We start from the raw sequence: 8,172 nt of genomic DNA on the forward strand, positions 1-8,172 counted from the left end.
TGTAGAGCGCTGCGAGTAGCTTTGTTACACTCCGATAAACCTTAATTAGTGTATGGTATCCTTCATAGTCAGACTCAGACTCTATAAAAAGCCTCGACTCATGGCTTATTTAATTGGGTTATAGTCAGGAGATAGAATAGTACATGCAAAGTGCTTCAGCCACCAAGCACGTTAAGGCTGCACTGTAGACTTCCGTTGCGGGACCTTGTGATCCAGTATCCGGGCCTGGAAGGGTTTCCCGGCCAAGGAAAATCTGCAAGCTGCTGGCAGTTAACAATCTCCAAGACGCTAGATCTTGGAGCGGGAGCATACACCTGCAATACCTGTACGCTCCGCCTCCAGCAGGAAGTCCCCATTCACAGTTTCTGAAGTCCGAGCACTTTACTCCTCAATAACCCATACTAAAGGCATTGAAATAATTAAAGATATCCTACACCAAAGAGGCCCTAAGTTTAATGATCATACAAACTTAGTGGTGGATCTTTTGTGCTTTGTACTCAACAGAAATTACTTTAAATTTGAGAGGAAATTTTACAGGCAAATTAGGGGCACAGCAATGGGTGCATGCTGTGCCCCTACATATGCCTGTTTGTATCTAGGAAGATGGGAACATGAAAAAATACTGGATATAACCACTGAGTATGACCAAATGATCCTATTATGGGTCCGTTTCATCGATAATGTCCTCCTATTATGGGAGGGCACATCAGATGATTTGGTCAGATTCATGGAAGAGCTGAACATTAATGATTGGAACCTCAAATTCACGTATGAATGGAGTTTGGAGTCCTTGTCCTTCTTGGACATAAAAATTACCAAAAGTGATAACAGACTAATAACAGACACATACAGGAAACACACCTCAGCAAATACACTTCTTGAAGCCTCTTCTCATCACCCTCAACATCAAATAAACTCTATCCCTATTGGTCAGTATTTGAGGCAAAAAAGAAATTGTTCTACTTAGGAATCTTTCAAAAAATATGCAGATGATCTCAAACTGAGATTCAAAGCTAGGGGATATCAGAATAAAATCATTAAAAAAGGTTACCATAGAGCATGAGACATTACACGTGGCCAAATACTGTATGACAATGTGGAGAAACAAACTTATACTGCAGTAAGATTTATTAGTACATTTAATTCAGAATGGAGTGAACTGGAGTGAAAAATCCTGAATAAACACTGGGACATTTTGATTGCTGATCCAGATATTCGCAAAATTGTTGGGGACTTTCCCCTGATGACAGCTAGACGAGCACCCTCAATTCAAGATAAATTAGTCCATAGCCATTTTAAGGGTAAAAATAATTGGCTAGATAGACAACAGAAAATGGATGAGTGTTACAAATGCGGTAAATGTAAAATGTGTAAACATATTAATAAGGGCCAGATGTTAATTGACAATAGGGGTTACCCACATAAAGTCAAGGGCCACATAACTTGCCGCAGTGAAGGAGTCGTCTATGCTGCTTTTTGCTCTTGCCTGAGTTTTTACGTGGGCAAAACCTATCGTGAATTTAGAGAACGTATGAAGGAGCACAGAAGGGACATATTGAATGAAAAAATCAAAGATAGTGGTGTTGCACACTTCTCTGACATGCACCAAAGCAGTGTTCATGGCCTGAAATTTATGGGCCTCGAACTAATAGACATTAGTGAGAGGGGTGGTGATTGGGACAACATGCTGTTGAAATCTGAATGCAAATGGTTATACAATCTACGCAACCAAATGGCCTTAACGAAGAATTAAACTTTGCTCCATTTCTTAGCAATTAATATTATAAATAACAATGGTTATACAGGGAGTGCAGAATTATTAGGCAAGTTGTATTTTTGAGGATTAATTTTATTATTGAACAACAACCATGTTCTCAATGAACCCAAAAAACTCATTAATATCAAAGCTGAATAGTTTTGGAAGAAGTTTTTAGTTTGTTTTTAGTTGTAGCTATTTTAGGGGGATATCTGTGTGTGCAGGTGACTATTACTGTGCATAATTATTAGGCAACTTAACAAAAAACAAATATATACCCATTTCAATTATTTATTTTTACCAGTGAAACCAATATAACATCTCAACATTCACAAATATACATTTCTGACATTCAAAAACAAAACAAAAACAAATCAGTGACCAATATAGCCACGTTTCTTTGCAAGGACACTCAAAAGCCTGCCATCCATGGATTCTGTCAGTGTTTTGATCTGTTCACCATCAACATTGCGTGCAGCAGCGACCACAGCCTCCCAGACACTATTCAGAGAGGTGTACTGTTTTCCCTCCTTGTAAATCTCACATTTGATGATGGACCACAGGTTCTCAATGGGGTTCAGATCAGGTGAACAAGGAGGCCATGTCATTAGATTTTCTTCTTTTATACCCTTTCTTGCCAGCCACGCTGTGGAGTACTTGGACGCGTGTGATGGTGCATTGTCCTGTATGAAAATCATGTTTTTCTTGAAGGATGCAGACTTCTTCCTGTACCACTGCTTGAAGAAGGTGTCTTCCAGAAACTGGCAGTAGGACTGGGAGTTGAGCTTGACTCCATCCTCAACCCGAAAAGGCCCCACAAGCTCATCTTTGATGATACCAGCCCAAACCAGTACTCCACCTCCACCTTGCTGGCGTCTGAGTCGGACTGGAGCTCTCTGCCCTTTACCAATCCAGCCACGGGCCCATCCATCTGGCCCATCAAGACTCACTCTCATTTCATCAGTCCATAAAACCTTAGAAAAATCAGTCTTGAGATATTTCTTGGCCCAGTCTTGACGTTTCAGCTTGTGTGTCTTGTTCAGTGGTGGTCGTCTTTCAGCCTTTCTTACCTTGGCCATGTCTCTGAATATTGCACACCTTGTGCTTTTGGGCACTCCAGTGATGTTGCAGCTCTGAAATATGGCCAAACTGGTGGCAAGTGGCATCTTGGCAGCTGCACGCTTGACTTTTCTCAGTTCATGGGCAGTTATTTTGCGCCTTGGTTTTTCCACACGCTTCTTGCGACCCTGTTGACTATTTTGAATGAAACGCTTGATTGTTCGATGATCACGCTTCAGAAGCTTTGCAATTTTAAGAGTGCTGCATCCCTCTGCAAGATATCTCACTATTTTTGACTTTTTTGAGCCTGTCAAGTCCTTCTTTTGACCCATTTTGCCAAAGGAAAGGAAGTTGCCTAATAATTATGCACACCTGATATAGGGTGTTGATGTCCTTAGACCACACCCCTTCTCATTACAGAGATGCACATCACCTAATATGCTTAATTGGTAGTAGGCTTTCAAGCCTATACAGCTTGGAGTAAGACAACATGCATAAAGAGGATGATGTGGTCAAAATACTCATTTGCCTAATAATTCTGCACTCCCTGTATATCCTTCTTATTAAATAGATTATCCTATTTTAGAGAGATTTTTTTCTATAATTCAGACACTGATTTGGAAAATATGGATTATCTGTATATATATTCTTCATAGTTGTTCTAGTTATCCAACCGCCTAAGGTTATTCTTGCCATCTGTGATGCTAATATTGATGGTATATATACCTTTAAGATATTATTTTTTTACCTCTTTTAGGCATTTAAATTAAATATTTGATTTAGATTTAGTAATTAAATATTATGGATTTATTTAATGTGTAAATAGCGTATTCATCTATAATTTTATAGCTGAATAATTGTTCTTTGCTTTTTGCCTAGAGAGCTAATACCATTATATATATACTTGTTATTGTAGTTGATTATTCTAAAAGTTTTTTGCAACATATATTGTTTTTCTTATATTGCTACTATATTTTATGCCATATCACGGTTGTCAAATTGAATTTAGTGGTTATATGGTTTATTATGTTAGACCAATGTAGCAACACCTTATGTGGTAAAATTATGTGCAAATTATACTTGTTTTATTTCACCTGTGGGTCTATGTTAAATAGCAGCTGCAATTCTATACCGGATAATCACTCAGCTTGAGGAAGCCCTTGTCTATGTAGGGTGAAACACGTGTAGCACAACAGTTCACTCGTCTTGCTGCAGACTTCCATGCTGTTTGGAATTACAGCATATGTTTGAGAATAAGAAGTTACCGCTGACCGGACTCTATCTGTACTGGAGGAGGTGATTCATGGAGGCTGTGGTGAGTGGTGGTTGTCCTTAATTAACACAGGGGTGAAGAACCGGATTTCAGGTAAATAAGCTGTATGATGTGGCTCAGCGCTTTATGGTTCAGCGCATACCTGTGAGGAATCAACGCTTTCCAATCCCTGCAGAGTGATAGACTCGGCCCCTCTGGCAACAGTTCAGCTCGCTCTTGATTTTGAGTGAGTGGTGGGGACTTTCACTCAGGGACTCTGTATATATATTAATAGCCCCGGTAGTTTTATATGACGCCACTTGAATTGCTCTATACCACCTACATTGCACCGTATGACCGGTCAAACACAGATTTACAAGAGGAGATTTATTGTTACTGCAGCGCATGGCATACTAACACAGCTTAAGTGCAATTAACTCTACAACTTGGATATTGCTTCAGTGGAATTATTTCATTAACTGACTTTTGTGCTTTTGTCAGTGGACGCACTGCTGGTAGCTTTACTAATAAGAGCTCTTGCTTTTGTGTGAGGGGTAACGAATGCATAGCATGCTTATTATTGGCTGATGAATTGTATCAAGCCCTTTGTAATATTGCACATACTTTATTGTTTATGATTCATTATATTTTTCTTTAATAAATTAGTTGCATCTTGACAACCATGTGAGAGTCTAGCTTTGAGCGATTCACAGATTCATTGTTTCAATTTTATTTTTGAGACTTTATGTGTAGTGCTGGAAAAGGTTTACTTTTTGTCTTTTTCTAATCATATTAATTGTTTAGCCTCCTTGCACCTGGGGTCTCATCTTAATATTAAAAGAGGTGGGCCCTAGTACACCAGTCTAAATATTAACCCCTGCTAGCTGGTGTCCACTTTTTACATATATATATATATATATATATATATATACATAAATATACATATATATATATATATATATATATATATATATATATATATATAATTTCTAAACTCTGCGTGAATTGATGCACCTTTAACAAATGATCCCAGGATTGATACAATGAGATAATTTCTGTAAAGTGTTATTTTTATGTAAATAGTATCCTCTCTGTGAATCCTGAAATTTTTTATTTGGTATTTCATGTCCCTTTAAGTGATGCTGACCACAATTGTTAAGGAATGGATCTGCATTTCTAAAGCGTTTTTGTCCTTTTTACATGAACAAGGACATATAATCTTATTTTAAAAAAACTCTTATTTGAATGTTGACAGCACATGTATTCCAATTTCAATTATATCTTATTGTAGTAGTGTAACCAAATCAATCACTGTGTGTAATGCGCATATTTTAGATGATGAATATCTTTCTATTAATATTTTTAAAAATTAATTATCCTCCGATATATGGCTATAGGTAGGCTGACCATATTTCAACTTGAATAAGTGACACATTTGATCAATACATGTGTCATTATTGTTATTTCAAAACAATATAAACATATCTGAAAACATCAATGACATATGTATTTATCATGTGTACCTTTTAAATGTTAAAGATGGACACCATAGCTATAGTTAAAGGGACAGTCAAGTCCCAAAAGATGATTCATGATTTAAATAGGGCATGCGAGTTTAACCAACTTCCTAATTTACTTTTATCCACAATTTTGCTTTGTTCTCTTGGTATTCTTATTTGAAAGGTAAAACTAGGAGGTTCATATGCTAATTTCTTCAACCTTGAAGACTGCCTCTAATCTGAATAAATTTTGACTACTATAAGGCATTAGTTCACATGTTTCATATAGATAACATTGAGCTCATGCACGTAAAGTGACCTAGGAGTGAGCATTGATTGGCTAAACTGCATGTCTGTCAAAAGAACAGAAATAATGGGGCAGTCTGCAGAAGCTTAGATAAAAGATAATAACAGAAGTAAAAAGTATATTAATATATAACTGTGTTTGTTGTTCAAAAATGAGTAATGTGTAAAAAAGGGATTAGCTATATTTTTAAACAACAAAATTTCTGGGGTTGACTGTCCCTTTAACATATCATATATAACACATCCCTATTTTCCGAATGCATCTCCTAGCATTAATTCTCAGTTAAAGGGACATGAAACACAATAATCCAAAGATTTTCATTTATTGTTACAATGTATTTCAAATTGCAATGTCGTACATAATCGTGTAACCTTAAAATAATGTTTTCATGTCTATTTAAACCATGCTGCTTGCTAAATAGTTTAGTTAATAATCCTCTGCTTCTAATGAAATATCTCCTTATTTTCACTAATGGATTCTATTTCATATATCACAGTATTACGTTATCTAGCGTGACATTCCTAGCTAGCAATATAGACACATACTAGTTTCTAAAATATAAATATGTTTCTTATTGATATGCCAAGCTATCAACTGAGTCCTTGTATTGGCTGAGGTTTTTCCTCGATCTTGGATGCGCCATGTTGCTTAAGACGTCACCTGCCAGGCTGTCCAATGAGTCCTTGTATTGGCTGACGTTTTTACGGGATCAAGGATGCGCCTTTTATTGGATGGCGTTTTTACGCGATCAAGGATGCGACTTTTATTGGATGGCGTTTTTACGCGATCAAGGATGCGCCATGTTAATTAAGACGTCACATGCAAAGGTGTAAAAACCGTCTGATTGTATTACGTAGTCCCGCATTATTAGATTTTGCATGTAACCCACGTTTGTGAATGAGAAGACAAGTTTAAAACCATGGTGAGTATGGATTGTGTGAATCATGTAACATTGTTGACCCATAGCTTATAAAGAACACAACATTCTCTTTTGATGGCTGTCTCTTTGAATAAACGAATGAAAGCAAAATGTTTTCCTGCATAAGATATTTTGAGGCAAGTGCAAATCCATGAATATAGTCCATCTTGTTTAATATGTTTGTCAACAATATGTTCCTTTTTATGAATAATGACTGTGTTGTGTTTAATTTAGTCTGTTTTTTAACAAACACATCTCTAGTTTGGCTTATGTTCAAATAACATTTCAGTAATTTTCTGACTCCTCGCCAAGCCTCAAAGTTTGATGTGAGTACCATCAGCTACCTTCTCCAGCTTGCTCCTGTTTGTGTAAAGGGTCTTTTCATATGCAAATGAAGGGGTATTGTCTTATTTTCCACTTGGAATGTGCTTTACAGCTATCTTTTCAATATAGATAAACAGATTTTCTAAGAAAGTGTTTAAAGCTTTTTCTGATGGATTTTGATATCAGTATGTGGTCATCTTGTTGTTTCTAGTAGTGTCTATTACATGCAGTTCTCTGAAAAAGATTGTATACTCTCCCTTTAATGCAAATGTTGATTATTGTGTCATGTATGAGCTCCACATTGGTTAATCTCCAAATATATTTTTGTGAGCATATATTTGTTTATTCACTCATAAAAGGACTTGAAACCATATTCCTTGTAAATAAAATAATTCAAACACAATAATGTCTCTTTAAGAAAATAGACTTTATTTAACACGTCAATAGAAATCCTATTCCAATATTTCTTGTTTGAACAAGTACATGTAGATATACCAACAATCAAAAAATATTAGTATATGTTAGCATGTCATTTTTTAAAGAGACGGTCTAGAAAACCAATAATGATTTGCATTATGAAAAATGCAATTTTTAAAATACAAATTATGTCAAACGTTTCTCACCAATTTATCATAGTTCTCTGGTTATTCTTATTTGCTAGCTAAACCTAGGAGGTTTGTGTGCTCATTTCTTAGAGCTTGAAGAGTGCATGTAATCAGAATGCATTTTGACCACTAGAGGGCATTTTGATAGCATTTTGATATAGAAAAACTTGAGCTCATACAGCATATTTACCCTGGATTGATCATTGATTGTCTAAAATGTTGTTCTGTCAGAATAACATAAATAAGTGGTCATTTTTCATAGGCATAGACACAAGGGTAATCACATAAGTCACACGTGTATTTCTCCATGTTTTTGTTTCAAACTAAATGCGTAATACAGTGTTTTCTTTGTAACAATAATGTCCCTTTAAGCTGTGTTGTTGGCATTCAAACAGTAATATGCCATCATGTATAATTGTAATGGTCATTTTGTTTGAGATTAGGGAAACAG

The sequence above is a fragment of the Bombina bombina genome, chromosome 4 (assembly GCF_027579735.1).
Source record: "Bombina bombina isolate aBomBom1 chromosome 4, aBomBom1.pri, whole genome shotgun sequence".
Lineage (NCBI taxonomy): Eukaryota > Metazoa > Chordata > Amphibia > Anura > Bombinatoridae > Bombina > Bombina bombina.